Source organism: Hordeum vulgare, chromosome 1H, assembly GCF_904849725.1.
Source record: "Hordeum vulgare subsp. vulgare chromosome 1H, MorexV3_pseudomolecules_assembly, whole genome shotgun sequence".
Classification (NCBI taxonomy): Eukaryota; Viridiplantae; Streptophyta; class Magnoliopsida; order Poales; family Poaceae; genus Hordeum; species Hordeum vulgare.
Window position 1 is genome coordinate 58,683,356 of NC_058518.1, and position 17,088 is coordinate 58,700,443.

A 17,088-nucleotide genomic window follows, 5' to 3' on the forward strand; every position below is an offset into this window, starting at 1 on the left:
CGACCCTAATGGAGGGTTCTTCGTAGACATCAACGACGACGAGTAGCTGGTGTCCCAGCTACGATCTGGCCCTACGTTGGATCTGTAGTATAGTCAGGCCATGTGCCTTCTAGTTGCCCTGTCTGTACTCAGACAGTTTAAACTCTTCCGCTGGCTTGTAACTGAATGACTGCTATTATGGGTCGTGAGACCCATAATGTGTAATATTATGTGTGTGGCTCTTCCGAGCCTCTTAAATAAAGTTTGTATGTTTATGGTTATGTTGTGATGCCATCGATGTATCTATACATATCGGTATGCCATGCGTACGTGTGTCGTACTTGATATGTATGGGGTTCGATTACCTAGTCGTGAACTTTAGTAGCATCCCTTACAAGGAAATGCCCCTTTGTGATCCAATGAGCCTTGGTAGTTCGCTACTGCTCCGGACACATTGGTTGACCGGCATGTGTCCTTCTCAGCTATTGTGTCTGTCCCCTTTGGGGAAATGTCACGCGATGTAATGGAGTCCTTGTAGCTTGCTACGACTCGTCTACACTCGCTGGTGACCGACACCTGCTTTGTTGGGTCATGTATGCCTGTCCTTGTGCGGTATATTTAAATTTCTTTTTGTTTGACATGATCTAACATTGTTCTAATAACAAACCAGTACCTTGACATGACATCTCATGCATGCTAACATCAAGTTGATCTGAGCATCAGGTCGAATCAATTAAATCGGTATCCGAGAATACCTCGTTTGAATTGATATTTGAATGTGATTCAAGTCAACTTCAAACCTAATACATGTTGATTTTATTAGTATACCACCTTGCATTCTCATGCCATGCTCATGCATCATCTTGTTTGCATATGATTGTTAATGATTGATGCCCTTCATCTCGGTAGGCTCCGCACCCCCGGATTCCACCGAATACCCGTCTGACGGATATTGTCCCTCCTCTGAGCAACAAGGCAAGCAACCATTTTGATCATCCCGATAAATCCCATGTTCTTGCTCCTGCACTTGTTTATTGCATTAGCATCAAATGCTTCAACTGCTTTTGCCACGTTAGTTGAACCCACTTCCTTTGCATGACCTAACCTTGTCACACTAAATAGCCGAACCTTGCAACCTAGCATACCTGGTAGTTGCTTGAGCTATGTTGTGCCTTATCCTGCTATGCATGCTATGCTTAGAGTTGTGTATGGTCTGTCATCTGGGAGATGAACAGAATTGTGAGAATGTGTTCGGTAAGCAAACGTTGTGTGTTCAACCTGATTTGGTAAAGGTACCGGTGAAAGGCTGTGCAGGAGTACATGGCGGGTTGTTTCATTGGAACCGTCCTTAGGAACTGAGTTCCGTGTATGTAATCCAAGGCTAGATACTACCACACGCTGGGATACTTAATTGACCCTCTCGACTTATTAATCGCTTAGTAGTCGGTCCACGAGTTGCAAGTAGTTTCTGGTGTTTATAGTTATGCTGGAGGCCGTGCATAGTGCTGACCTAAGAGGTGGGCTATGATGCGGTAGGCAGTGGCACGGTGTACCAAGTGTCACCCGGATGGTGGGCTTGGGAACCCTACGCACATCGTTTGAGGCCATCGCGGAAACCCCGGCTGGACTTCCGTACGGGTTACTCTCAGATAGGCGATAAACCTGGACTATGTACTAGTGTGGTTAACGGTCGTGGCCGACTCCCTCGCTGGGCTTCCGCTTGAAGGTTGCCGAGGTGCATGACGTGCACATGGCGATAAGTGGCGAGAGCGGGTCTGACGAAGTACACACCTGCAGGGTTATGATCTATTCGAATAGCCGCGTCCGCGGATATGGACTACTTGGAGACATATGTTGTTCATAGATAACTTAAATGGCTACTCATAAAAATTGTCAAGCTAAGCGTGAGTGTCGTGGACGGCATTTCCGTATGGAGACGGAAAGATTCCACGATGGTGTATTGTTGTGGTGTTAGTGGACTCGTGTGCGAGAAATCAAGTTGTCAAAATTATTTAAAAATGCAAGTTGTTTAGCCACGAGTCAAATACTTGCTTTCCGCATGAAACCCCACAATACCTTTTTGATACTTTGCATGAGTAGATTGTTATCCTAAAGTCTTGCTGAGTACTTTCGTACTCATGTTTGCTTAATAAATGTTGCAGAGGTTGCTAACGACCCTAATGGAGGGTTCTTCGTAGACATCGACGACGACGAGTAGCTGGTGTCCCAGCTACGATCTGGCCCTACGTTGGATCTGTAGTATATCAGGCCATGTGCCTTCTAGTTGCCCTGTCTGCACTCACACAGTTTAAACTCTTCCGCTGGCTTGTAACTGAATGAATGCTATTATGGGTCGTGAGACCCTTAATGTGTAATGTTATGTGTGTGGCTCTTGCGAGCCTCTTGAATAAAGTTTGTATGTTTATGGTTATGTTGTGATGCCATCTATGTATCTATACATATCGGTATGCCATGCGTACGTGTGTCGTACTTGATATGTATGGGGTTCGATTACCTAGTCGTGAAGTTTAGTAGCATCCCTTACAAGGAAATGCCCCTTTGTGATCCAATGAGCCTTGGTAGTTCGCTACTGCTCCGGACACATTGGTTGACCGGCATGTGTCCTTCTCACTGTTGTGTCTGTCCCCTTTGGGGAAATGTCACGCGATGTAATGGAGTCCTTGTAGCTTGCTACGACTCGTCTACACTCGCTGGTGACCGACACCTGCTTTGTTGGGTCATGTATGCGTGTCCTTGTGCGGTATATTTAAATTTCTTTTTGTTTGACATGATCTAACATTGTTCTAATAACAAACCAGTACCTTAACATGACATCTCATGGATGCTAACATCAAGTTGATCTGAGCATCAGGTCGAATCAATTAAATCGGTATCCGAGAATACCTCGTTTGAATTGATATTTGAATGTGATTCAAGTCAACTTCAAACCTAATACATGTTGATTTTATTAGTATACCACCTTGCATTCTCATGCCATGCTCATGCATCATCTTGTTTGCATATGATTGTTATTGATTGATGCCCTTCATCTCGATAGGCTCCGCACCCCCGGATTCCACCGAATACCCGTCTGACAGATATTGTCCCTCCTCTGAGCAACAAGGCAAGCAACCATTTCGATCATCCCGATAAATCCCATGTTCTTGCTCCTGCACTTGTTTATTGCATTAGCATCAAATGCTTCAACTGCTTTTGCCACGTTAGTTGAACCCACTTCCTTTGCATGACCTAACCTTGTCACAGTAAATAGCCGAACCTTGCAACCTAGCATACCTGGTAGTTGCTTCAGCTATGTTGTGCCTTATCCTGCTATGCATGCTATGCTTAGAGTTGTGTATGGTCTGTCATCTGGGAGATGAACAGAATTGTGAGAATGTGTTCGGTAAGCAAACGTTGTGTGTTCAACCTGATTTGGTAAAGGTACCGGTGAAAGGCTGTGCAGGATTACATGGCGGGTTGTTTCGTTGGAACCGTCCATAGGAACTGAGTTCCGTGTATGTAATCCAAGGCTAGATACTACCACACGTTGGGATACTTAATTGACCCTCTCAACTTATTAATCGCTTAGTATTCGGTCCAGGAGTTGCAAGTAGTTTCTGGTGTTTATAGTTATGCTGGAGGCCGTGCATAGTGCTGACCTAAGAGGTGGGCTATGATGCGGTAGGCAGTGGCACGGTGTACCAAGTGGCACTCGGATGGTGGGCTTGGGAACCCTGCGCACATCGTTTGAGGCCGTGGCGGAAACCCCGGCCGGACTTCCGTACGGGTTACTCTCAGATAGGCGATAAACCTGGACTAGGTACTAGTGTGGATAACGGTCGTGGCCGACTCCCTCACTGGGCTTCCGCTTGCAGGTTGCCTTGGTGCATGACGTGCACATGGCGATAAGTGGCGAGAGCGTGTGTGATGAAGTACACCCCAGCGGAAGAGTTTAAACTGTCTGAGTACAGACAGGGCAACTAGAAGGCACATGGCCTGACTATGCTACAGATCCAACGTAGGGCCAGATCGTAGCTGGGACACCAGCTACTCGTCGTCGTCGATGTCTATGAAGAACCCTCCATTAGGGTCATTAGCAACCTCTGCAACATTTATTAAGCAAACGTGAGTACGAAAGTACTCAGCAAGACTTTAGGATAACTAACTACTCATGCAAAGTATCAATAAGGTATTGTGGGGTTTCATGCGGAAAGCCAGCATTTGACTCGTGGCTAGACAACTTGCATTTTGAAATAATTTTGAAAACTTGATTTCTTGCACACGAGTCCACTAACACCACAACAATACACTATCGTGGAATCATTCCATCTCCATATGGAATTGCCGTCCACGACACTCACGCTTATCTTGACAATTTTATGAGTAGCCATTGAAGTTATCTATGAACAACATATGTCTCCAAGTAGTCCATTTCCGCAGACGTGGCTATTCGAATAGATCATAACCCTGCAGGGTGTACTTCGTCACACACGCTCTCGCCACTTATTGCCATGTGCACGTCATGCACCTCGGCAACCTTCAAGCGGAAGCCCAGCAAGGGAGTCGGCCATGACCGTTAACCACACTAGTACCTAGTCCAGGTTTATCGCCTATCTGAGAGTAACCCGTATGGAAGTCTGGCCGGGGTTTCTGCCACGACCTCAAACGATGTGCGCAGGGTTCCCAAGCCCACCATCCGGGTGCCACTTGGTACACCGTGCCACTGCCTACCGCATCATAGCCCACCTCTCAGGTCAGCACTATGCACGGCCTCCAGCATAACTATAAACACCAGAAACTACTTGCAACTCCTGGACCGAATACTAAGCGATTAATAAATCGAGAGGGTCAATTAAGTATCCCAACGTGTGGCAGTATCTAGCCTTGGATTACATACACAGAACTCAGTTCCTCAGGACGGTTCCAATGAAACAACCCGCCATGTACTCCTACACAGCCTTTCACCGGTACCTTTACCAAATCAGGTTCAACACTCAACCTTTGCTTACCGAACACATTCTCACAATTCTGTTCATCTCCCAGATGACAGACCATACACAACTCTAAGCATAGCATGCATAGCAGGATAAGGCACAACATAGCTCAAGCAACTACCAGGTATGCTAGGTTGCAAGGTTCGGCTATTTACTATGACAAGGTTAGGTCATGTAAAGGAAGTGGGTTCAACTAACGTGGCAAAAGCAGTTGAAGCATTTGATCCTAATGCAATAAACAAGTGCAGGAGCAAGAACATGGGATTTATCGGGATGATCAAAATGGTTGCTTGCCTTGTTGCTTAGAGGAGGGAGAATATCCGTCAGACGGATATTCGGTGGAATCCGGGGGTGCGGAGCCTACCGAAATGAAGGGAAACAATCAATAACAATCATATGCAAACAAGATGATGCATGAGCATGGCATGAGAATGCAAGGTGGTATACTAATAAAATCAACATGTATTAGGTTTGAAGTTGATTTGAATCACATTCAGATATCAATTCAAACGAGGTATTCTCGGATACCGATTTAATTGATTCGACCTGATGCTCAGATCAACTTGATGTTAGCATGCATGAGATGTCATGTTAAGGTACTGGTTTGTTATTAGAACAATGTTAGATCATGTCAAACAAAAAGAAATTTAAATACTTTCCATATTCCATTTATAAAGTATTTATAAGAATTGACTTATTATTAATCTACATGTTTGGGTTCTGTAACTTTTTCAAACATGATTGAAAATAGCATATTCAGATTCCTTAAATTTTTCTAATACTTTTTCATATATAAATTATTTTCATTGGAGTTACAGATTAATTTCTATGAATTTTTTAAGTTTTAAACATTTCTGGAATTATTTTTATATTAGAAAATACTTTTACTGCATCAGCATGACATCAGCAGGTCCAACTGGACGTTGAAAGTCAAACTAGACCAGTGTGACCCACTGGTCAATGTCTCTGGTCAGTTTTAGATTAAGATTAAACTTAATTAGCTAATTAATGTTACTGGACCCACATGTCAGTGTCTTATTAATTTATCTGATTTATTTTTATTATTTTTAAACTGTCCAGAGGCTCGCCCCACACGTCAGTGGCTCAGGCCAGCTGAGATCCACCGGCGGTGAGGTTGTCCTCGCCGGCGGGGAGCCTCCGGCGACCACCAGAACGGCGGAGGGGCTCGGAAACGGCGGAGGGGCTCGGAAACGGCGCACAGGGGGCCAAGCGCTGCGCGGAGAGCACCAGAAGAACGACACTTCTCCCGCGGCTCCATTTCTGCACTTAGCCGGGGCTGATCTGGCCGGAGATGACGCCGGCGACGAGCTTGGTGGCGGCCAAGGTTCGGGCGTCATCGAGGTCATCTATACAGAGGGAGTTGCGCACGGGGCTTAGCTCCTACGGCATCTACGCGACGGCCTGAAGCTGCTGGTGCCCTCGGCAGGACGAGCTGATCACCGGAGGGCTACCGGCGACGAGCTGCAGCGGCGGATCTTGTCGGGCTCCGGTGGAACTAGGCCTAGAGGAGGGGATCGACGGGGAGATCTTAGGGGAAATGACCGCATGCTCACGGGGAGTGCAGTGGTGGCGCTAGTTTGCTCGGGGACGGCCTGGAGAGGGAGAACGTCGGCGGCGATCTTCGGTGACCCGAGGAAGAAGACGACAGCTGCTCATCGATTCACTGCATCTGGGCGTCGGGCTCGTGGCTTGGAAGCTTCAGGGGGTTGCGGCGGAGCTAAAGCGCGGCTCAGAAGGAAGGAGGGGAGGCTAGAACGACGGCGAGCTCGAGCTCTGCTCGGGCTCCAATGGCGGCAGAAGGAGGGAGGAGAGATCCGAGAGGAGGGGGGAACTGGCGCTGGGAATGGATAGCCACGGGCTCGGGGAGCTTATCCCCGAGCAAGATGTTCCAACTTTTTTTTAAATAACTGTATGTAGACACATTTAAGTGTGTTTGTTCACTCATTTCAGCCCATATGTAGCCCATATTGAAATATGCAAAACATCTTATAATAGGCCGTGATAATTGACCTAATGGAACTTAATCATAATATCAATAGTTTGACAATCAGACATACAGGACCATCCACTTACTATGGGAAGTGACAAAAAAATTAACAAATCAAACAACATGATAATACAACTGTTCCTAAATGAAAGTCGTTTGAGCAGTATTAGGATCAGAGGGTGTACTAAATAGACAAGCACATATTGATATGGCACATGAAAGATGCAGAAACTGAAACAATTATGCAGCCCCCAAAATAGTCCCGGCCTTGTGAACCTTCAGACGAGCAAAGAGGACAATGGTGTACACTGAGGATAACCAAGTTTAAAGGGCATGAACACAGAAACCGACCTCTTTCTTTCGTTGTGATGGCATAAGCATGCCAAATCGACGATGTGCCAGTTGCCTCTCATCTTTCTCTAGTTTATCAGCTGTGTAGCACAAAAGTAGTTATCACTATCTCTCTATTTATTGCAAGGCCAAACTAACCAGAAAACAAGTTCCAGAAATATTCCTACAAGGGAACGCGTTACCTAAATCAAAGATTTGTCCAGCAACATAATCCCTGTTGCCCAGAAGTGGTGACGAAGACAATGTGTTGACCCAGTACTTGTTCCAGAGTAGATCAAGGAGGTGAGAGGAAATCTGCTTCATGTACCCGTCCCCCTCGTACTGGACGATGTCCACCGCCGGGCACTCGCACACCCTCCCCATATACATGTCCTGCAGTGCCGGTGTGCCCAACGTGCACACTGGTAAGTCTCAAACTGCTCTGACAATCAATTGGACAAACACCACTGCAACAATCTGGAATGATGTTTATTCAGAGAAGGAATGATGGATGCTATACCCTGCAGGCGGTGATGTTGGTCTTTTCGTCGCGCCAGTTGTGCAGGCACTCGTCCATCTCCATATCTGCAACCAGATCGTAGAGATCAGTGACCACAACTGATGAAATGAAGCGATCCGTGAGGAAAACTGCAACTGTGATCAGGTTGTAAGAACATACATGCAAAATGAGCTAGAATCCAATGCAAGTGTGATACTTGCTACTCACCACTACTGTCTCTCCCTTCTTTGGGGATGGGCCATCTCCAACCCGCAAGTCCTACAATTCCTCATGAGAATTGTTAAATCTGAACTTTTGAGTATTATGCAGGAATCATCGATGGCAGCGTAAGAACCTTGTATTGTAGGCCTGACTCTGTTTGAGTGTAATCTGGATAACTCATTTTTGTCTTCCCGTAATCCTACCCACGGAGCGCTGGCACTATAATTGCAATATCAAAGAGTAAGGCATGATTGCACATTTTACTTATGAACGCGTAGATAAGTTTGAATGGAAAACTAGAAAACTTATAAACTTTTAAAGAAAAGCTCATTTTAGCAAAAGTTAGCTACATATAGTATATTCACGCCCGCAGCGGCTTCTTTAAGTTGAATGATTTTTTTGAAGTATCAAGACACCAACGAACTAAATAATGTCTACAAAATATGCTAACAAGATATGAGGGATTGCAGCCTTAAGGTTAAACTAATATAATCTAAGAACTAGCGTCTCTTCTACAATAGCAATGTAGCAGATTTCAGTCCACCTATCGGTCAGTTAATCATTTAGAACATATGTGTTATAGTAGAGAAAAACTTGTCTACAATGTCGACTATCCAAAGACCTGATACCTATAGGTTTATAAAGACATTCTTAATACGTTGAAGCTTCAAAGAGTATGTGTCATAGTAGAGCAAAACTTGTTTATAAACGCATTGTATAATCATAGTCGACAATTTGGGGAAAGTATCCTCAGGTCCATATAATCCAAGGAAAGAAGCAATTGATCATCATAGTAAGTGCAGAAACGTGGTATGGATATGTTATCATCACTTCTCACGGCAAACAAAAAATGGTGTAGGAGTTTCTATTTACTTAAGACAAGACAACTATACAGCACCCATGACAGAATGTGCTGCTTACTGGACATTCAGAATAAGTAGGAGGAAATTATCATCAAATAGATCACAAACTGACTGTCTTAATGTAAAAAACAATCATATTTTAAAATAGAAAAATAAAAACAAATGAATTAGTGCTCTCTCAGACAAATGCCTCGATTGTCAACATGGTTTAATAGAATGGATTACATCAGACTCGTGATCTGTTTTCATCATCACAGAGAGAACCAACTAAAAAAATTAAGAGTGGGTAGAGATACAAAAACATGACGTCAGATGCCGAAGATGCATAGTTTAATAATATACAGTATCATGAGACACCTAATAAGTGTTGATCATCACTGATGAATCAACCACAGAAACCAGCTGCAGAAAGAACAATATAGTTGATAGGTGTAAACGAGGTATAGTAACAGGAAGCTCCTTGTATGAGAGCAGCCAGTGTCGCAAAAACCCGTTTGCTTCTTGATGTCCGCCAATCTAACAAGAAACAAGGCCATGAAAGCAGACCAAGCAGCAAATACCTCATGGCATCCCAAATACCACTATCCAAACAAAATTCAGTTTAGTGCTAAGATATGTATGGACAAGTTGAATGCAAAAACCATCTCAAAGAATGGTTTGTGCTAGAATCTTAACCCAAAGTATCTGTAGGCAATGTACAGCGCTGAATTACGCTACCAAGAAGCGCAACCCAGTACTCAACCTTAAAGCTGATAAAAACTTAGCATAGTATACCTAAAGATGAAGGGGAACACTCAGCGTGTCAAAAAAGAAGGCAGCATGGAATACTATAGTAATTATTATGGGACATGATATAGTAAGATACTCTCACTGGTTATTGACTGTTGTCAGTTTTCACTAAGCACAAGTCCATAATATGGAAACAATATAAGAGAAAACATACACCCTCGGATATTAAGCTATTCCAAGTATGTGAGGTATACAACTTATAGGAGCTTACATGACATTTGAACCGATAGTCCTAACGCCCAGAGCCTCGCTCACAGACCATCACATTTTGATTTCAATCAAGTCTAATTTTCTCCGCAGAGTTGGTCATAACCTGCTAAGGTACAGCCAATACAGGATCACGTCAGCAAATGTGCAACTTAACTAGATGCTCGGCGCAACATTTTTCATTGAAAAAATATCTAGTTAAGTAGCACAAGCATGTCATTGGTTAATTTGGATGCAGAAAGCTCCGTCTAGAACAATGGCTAGCCAACCTTCGGACGAGAAATCACAGTTCAGAACTGTGAAAGACTAAACTGGAACTGATAGTTTGTTTTATAGTTAATTAGACATCATGTTGGTTTCTAATGTTGGATTAATAGAGAGTAGAATAAAAGGTCCAAACAAGCGCAATCAGCTTCAACCACGGTGCAAACGATTTTCCACAAGCGTTCTTCACAATTTCATAATCGTCGGAAACTACAAGATGAAACTCTGAATCTACTGCGAGTAAAATGGGACGCCACCATCAGCATCGTGTAAGAAAATGGACAACCTATATAAGTTAATTTCCTTATACTACGGAGTAATTAGTGAACATAACATAATTTAGTATGTCTGTCAGACGGTCTCAGTCACATGGATCTGAAATGCGGAAATGCAGAATGCTAGACAGGCAACATGAAGATCAGTTCGAATAACAAAGGGAATCAGTAGAATTCGATTTGAAGTCGACGTTGATACTATTGAGCATTGATCTTATACTGAAGTAGTATGAACCACCATCCTATGTTATCTGAATGCATATTCGGCCGGAGATGTCAAGACGAGATAAGATGAAGGTCGGGACATACTTCGAGTACGTACTAACAGTCACATGCTGAACATTGTATCACGGAAGCCCAAACTGTAGTAAGGAAAAAATATGGACCAAACAGGGTCACGCATTTCAAAATTTAACACAACAACTGCAACCAACTCTGAATAAAGATCCTCAATAGCAACGACAGGCAAGGTAAGTGAAGTGACAGTACATAAGAAATGACATTTCAAAATCTTGCAACAGAAAAAAGCATTGTACGATAACTGAGGTGAGAAGTTCAAAGTAACAACAGAATTTCAATCTTAAAGTTGATTATCGTGGTCCTATTTCGCATCGTCGAGACTTACTAGACCTCGCACGTTGTTGAACTGAATCCGGAATATACAGCACATGTTGGCAAAATGGAAATCCAAACATTCACTTACAACAGCCATGAAGACCGAGCTGGTGCTCCGTCTTGAACGCTTGTTGAAGGCGGGGTGGACGACCTTGCGGTGGTACTTCTAGTCATCGCCGCCAGCGAGCACCAGCCCCTTGCTGAGCAGGCGAGCGATGTGCGGGTTCCGGATGTTCTTTGGGTACATCCTGCTACGGTTGGGGAGCACCTGCTTCACCACGTTCACGTCCGCCACGCACATGCTCGGCCTGGCACCGAACCAGTACAGGAACGTGCGACCTGCAGGAGACCAGAACGTAAGATCAAGAACTAGACGACCATGGATTGGAACTTAGATGGAATCGCAGTCTATCTGAGGTTCTCGTACCGTGGATGGGGATCCATTTGCGGAAGTGCGGCTGGACCATGGGGACGAAGTCGTGGTCGCCGATGTCCAGCGCGGCACCGGCGGTGTCGTTGCGGAGCCGCTTGATCTCGCCGAGGTTGCCGGCCAAGAAACTGTAGCCCGGTGCCCCGGCCCGCCCACGCCCTACGTGCGGACCTGCCGGGTGATGGCGCGCGGCCTCCACATGATGTACACCAGCGTGTTGAACACCCACGAGGCCAGCACCGCCACCACAGCCGCCGCCACCATCCAGACGAGATCGGATTGATGTGATGGATCCGTGGTGATGGGAAGGAGCCGAGGGCGGGGCGGAACGGAGCGGCCGGAGTTGGTGGCACGGTGCGGAAGGGAGCTGCTAGAGCTGGTGGTGGTGGGGAGGGAAGGTAGGAGCGCTCGATCGGATCTAGAGAGGCGGCTCGATCGTATCTGGAGAGGGAGAAAGGGTGGGTGGGTGGTTAGGGTTTTAGTTTTTCAAAGACGGCCTCCACCGTTGGATGTGTGCTGGTGGATGGCTCAGATCGCGTTCAATTGGATGATCCGCGTGAAGGCAGTTTCTCATCTCTCATTGGCCGACTCAGAACTTGATTTTTTACCCAAATCTTTAGAAAAAATTACTGAAAATATCAATTATTTGTTGCCCAATTGGACTACTTCATTTTTTTCAAAATATTATACCACTTGAGTATCAAGATGTTTTCGTGGCTAGCTAGCTTGGAGACACAATGGCCAGACAAACATATAGCAGGTGCGCGGCCAGAAGCGACGATGCTTCGACCGAGAAGAAGCAACCCGCTGGCCCAGCGGCGGATCACGGCATCCACCCACGTCCGAACAAAGACAAGAACCGGACCAAAAAATCTAATAGAAGTGTCCGCGTTCCCGGATGCCCAGATCCAGCACTACGAGGCCAGATCTCGTCTCGGGCCGCCTGACGGTGCACGCACAGCAAGATCCACCAAGCTACTTACAAGAGAGAGAGATACATGGATCCACGAGTGACATGGCAACATAGTTAGGACATGTTACGATGTTTTTATAATCGTCGTAAAAGTTATGACGATCTCATCTTATGCGGTTACGACGTTTTTGACTCACATCATTGTAATTTATATGTAGATTTGATCCCCTCAAATGGTTTACGACGATCTCGAATGAAATCGTCATAGATGTATGACAAATTCATCAACGACATCTTAAAAAACGTCATGTATGAGCATATTTCTTGTAGTGGAAGTGGATTTCCTCCAACCCTACCTCCACCTACTGTCTCCATCCTTGATTGAACTCTTGAGGTTTTGAGAAACAACCTGTGCTCGCAATACTTGTCTCACTCGTGAAGTTTTTTTGCTGGAAAAACATATCGCAGATCTTCAAGGTATAAATCAAAGATTAATGGCCCTCTTGGAGTCAAAGATTGCAACAACTCCACCACCATCACCACCAAAGGAAGACAACTGAGCATTGGTATGGGCAATTGATATGTCTCAAACGTATCTATAATTTTTTATGGTTTCATGCTGTTATCTTGTCATCTTTGGATGTTTTATGTACCTTTTATATATTTTTTGGGACTAACTTATTAATTCAGTGACAAGTGCCAGTTCCTGTTTTTTCTGTGTTTTTGGCTCTTTTCAGATCTGATTTTGGAATGGAGTCCAAACGGAATAAAATCCCCAAAATGATTTTTTCCCGAACGAAAGAAGATCAGGGGGGTTGTGGGCCAAGCCAGGAGGGCTACAGGGAGCTCACAAGCCCCCATCTTCCAACAGGGGGGCGGCGGTTGGCAGGCTTGTGGCCTCCCTAGCGCCCCCTGACCAAGATATTTCGCATATATATTCCCAAAAATAGAGAAAAAAATCAAGGGATCCACGAAAATACTTTTCCGCCGTCGCAAGCTTCTGTTTCCGCGAGATCTCATCTGGAGACCCTTCCCGGTGCCCTGCCGGAGGGGACTTTGGAGTTGGAGGGCTTCTTCATCATCATCATCGCCCCTCCAATGACTCGTGAGTAGTTCACTTCAGACCTACGGGTCCGTAGTTAGTAGCTAGATGGCTTCTTCTCTCTCTTGGATCTTCAATACAAAGTTCTCCATGATCTTCACGAAGATCTATCCGATGTAATCTTCTTTGGCGGTGTGTTTGTCGAGATCCGATGAATTGTGGATTTGTGATCAGATTATCTATGATATATATTTGAATCTTTGCTGATTTCTTATATGCATGATTTGATATCCTTGTAAGTCTCTCCGAGTCTTGGGTTTTGTTTGGCCAACTAGATCTATGATTCTTGCAATGGGAGAAGTGCTTGGTTTTGCGTTCTTACCGTGTGGTGACCTTTCCCAGTGACAGTAGGGGCAGCAAGGCACACATCGTGTAGTTGCCATCAAGTGTAACAAGGTGGGCTCTGTCGTAGATATGAGATTGTCCATCTACATCATGTCATCTTGCTTAAGGAGTTACTCTGTTCTTTCGGACATAATACACTAGATGCATGCTAGATAGCGGTCGACGTGTGGATTAATAGTAGTAGATGCAGAAAGTATCGGTCTACTTGTTTTGGACGTGATGCCTATAGATATAATCATCGCCATAGATGTCGTCATGACTTTGCATGGTTTTATCAATTGCTCGACAGTAATTTGTTCACCCACGGTCTACTTGCTTTCATGAGAGAAGCCACTAGTAAACGCTACGGCCCCCGGGTCTATTCACACATCGTTTCCACTTTTGCTTTTACTTTGCTTTGTTACTTTGTTGCTTTCAGTTCTCACTTGGCGAACAATCTATAAGGGATTGACAACCCCTTCATAGCATTGGGAGCAAGCTTTTTGTGTTTGTGCAGGCACTTGTGATACTCCTTCACTAGATCAATACCTTGGTTCTCTAAACTTAGGGAAATACTTACCACCGCTGTGCTACATCACCCTTTCCGCTTCGAGGGAACAACAACGAAAGGCTCCAAGGCCACGGGGTAAATCCTTTGCATATTTGCCTAGGAAGTCCCTTAAGGCGTAGCCGTAGCAGAAGTATTCCTGGTGCCGTCGACACGCTTATTTCTGGCGCCGTTGGAAGGTCTTTTGTTGGAGTAACAGAAGTATTTTTGGCGCCGTTGCCGGGGAAGGAGAGATCTATCCAAGTAGATCTCACAAACTCATCTCTTGCATTTACTTTTTTGCCAGTTGCCTCTCATTTTCCTCTCCCCCACTTCACATTTGCCGTTTTCATTTGCCTTTCTCCTTTGCCGTTTTCTTTTTCCTTTTGCCGGTTTTCTTGCTTGCTTGTGTGCTTGTTTGTTTGTTGAAGTCATCATGGCTGAAAACACAAAACTTTGCGACTTCTCAAGTACCAATAATAATGATTTTGTTAGTACTCCGATTGCTCCCGTCAGTAGTGCGGACTCGTATGAAATCAACGCAGCTTTGCTGAATCTTGTTATGAAAGAGAAATTCTCTGGCCTTCCTAGTGAAGATGCCGCAATTAAGATGAAAGAGATGTGGATAATGACGCGATTAAGATGAAACTTTTTCCTTTCTCGTTGAGAGATCGCGCAAAAACTTGGTTTTCTTCTTTGCCTAAAATTAGTATCGATTATTGGGATAAGTGCAAAGATGCTTACATATCCAAGTATTTTCCGCCGGCTAAGATCATCTCCTTACGTAACGATATCATGAATTTCAAGCAACTTGATCACGAACACGTTGCACAATCTTGGGAGAGGATGAAGCTTATGATTAGAAATTGTCCCACTCATGGCTTGAGTTTGTGGATGATTATACAAATCTTTTACGCTGGCTTAAATTTCGCTTTTCGCAATATCTTGGACTCCGCCTCAGGTGGAACGTTCATGGAAATCACGTTAGGAGACGCTACAAAACTCCTAGACAATATCATGACCAACTACTCTCAGTGGCACACTGAGAGGTTGCCTGCTAGTAAAAAGGTGCACGCTATAGAAGAAATTAACTCGCTTGGCGCTACGTTGGACGAGTTGACGAATTTGGTTGCTAGTAGAAATGCTACTGTAGACCCTTATGACATGGCACTATCTTCTTTGATTGAGAGTAGCAACGCTAGTTTGGACGTGAATTTTGTTGGTAGGCACAATTTTGGCAACAACAATACTTTTAGAGGAAACTATGTTCCTAGGCCTTTTCCTAGTAACTCCTCTAACAACTATGGCAATTCCTACAATAACACTTATGGAAATCACAACAAATTACCCTCTGATTTAGAGAGTAATATAATATCCAAGAGTTCATCAACTCTCAAAAGATTTTCAATGCGTCCATAGAGGAAAAACTACTCAAAATTGACGATTTGGCTAAGAGCGTTGATAGGATGTCTTGTGATATTGATGCTTTGAAAGTTAGATGCGCTCCTCCCAAGGTCAACTTGGATGAAACTTTGAAAGCTACGCGTGTCTCCATGAATGAGAGCAAAGAAAGAACCGCTCAAATTCGCGCTAGGCATGAATGGTTTAAAAGGGTGCGTTCTAGTGATGCAAATCACGAAGATCCTAAAGTGCATGGTGAGTCTCCTCTTGAATCTTTGTTTTCGCGTGTCAAACCTATTGATGGATGGGCTGGATATGAATCCACTTTGGTTGAAAAATGCCCCAATGATTCGGAGTCCATCTATCTTGATGATAAAGGTGTGGAGAGTGTAGTAGAAGAAATCAAAATTTTGCGTAGTAATGAAACTCCCACTTTGGATTTCAAGGAATTCAATTATGATAAGTGCTCCTTGTTTGAATGCATTTCTTTGATGCAATCCATTGCAAACGCTCCACACACTTATAGCCAAAGATTAAAGAGTGTTCTCTTAATTTGCATCTTGCGGATTCTACTGTCAAGAAACCCATGGGAAGGATCGATGATGTTCTTATTGTTGCAAATAAGAACTATGTACCCGTGGATTTCATTGTACTTGACATAGATTGCAATCCTTCATGTCCCATTATTCTTGGTAGACCTTTCCTCAGGACTATTGGTGCTATCATCGATATGAAGGAAGGGAATATTAGATTTAAATTTCTTTTAAAGAAGGGCATGGAGCACTTTCCTAGAAATAAAATAAAATTGCCTTATGAATCTATGATGAGGGCTACTTATGGTTAGAGCACGAAAGATGACTATACATGATTCCATCACCTTTCGCCTAGCCAAGGGCGTTAAACAAAAGCGCTTGTTGGGAGGCAACCCAATGAATCTATCCTTTTTCTTTCTCTTTTGTTTTTTCCACACTTTCATAATTCTATTATGATTGTGTTTTTTGTGTTTCTTTTCGCGTTTGTGCCAAGAAAAACCGTTATGATTAGTCTTGGCGATGATCGTTTGGTCATGCTGGAAAAGACAGAAACTTTCTGCTCACGAAAATAATTTTCATTTTTTTATGTAAGAGCTTTTGAGTTGATTCTTTTTGCTGCTGATTTCTACGCAATTTCTTGAGACTGTCGTAATGTTTCAGAATTTGTGAAGTAACAAAAGTATACAAAATATACAGATTCCTACAGACTGGTCTGCTGTTAACAGATTCTGTTTTTGTTGTGTTGGTTGCTTATTTTGATGAAGCTATGGATAGTATCGGGGGGTATTAGACA

The 17,088-nt window shown here is 44.0% G+C and overlaps 1 non-coding gene and 1 pseudogene across 1 annotated transcript; one reads left to right on the forward strand and one right to left on the reverse strand.

Annotated features, from left to right (window-relative positions):
* Nucleotides 1–9,068: 9,068 nt before the first annotated feature.
* Nucleotides 9,069–9,155, reverse strand: LOC123424112. Its single transcript, XR_006621602.1, has one exon. It is a non-coding gene; the product is annotated as a small nucleolar RNA SNOR75 (small nucleolar RNA).
* Nucleotides 9,156–11,776: 2,621 nt separating this feature from the next.
* LOC123396587 overlaps nt 11,777–17,088 on the forward strand; it is a 30,561-nt pseudogene continuing 25,249 nt past the window's right edge.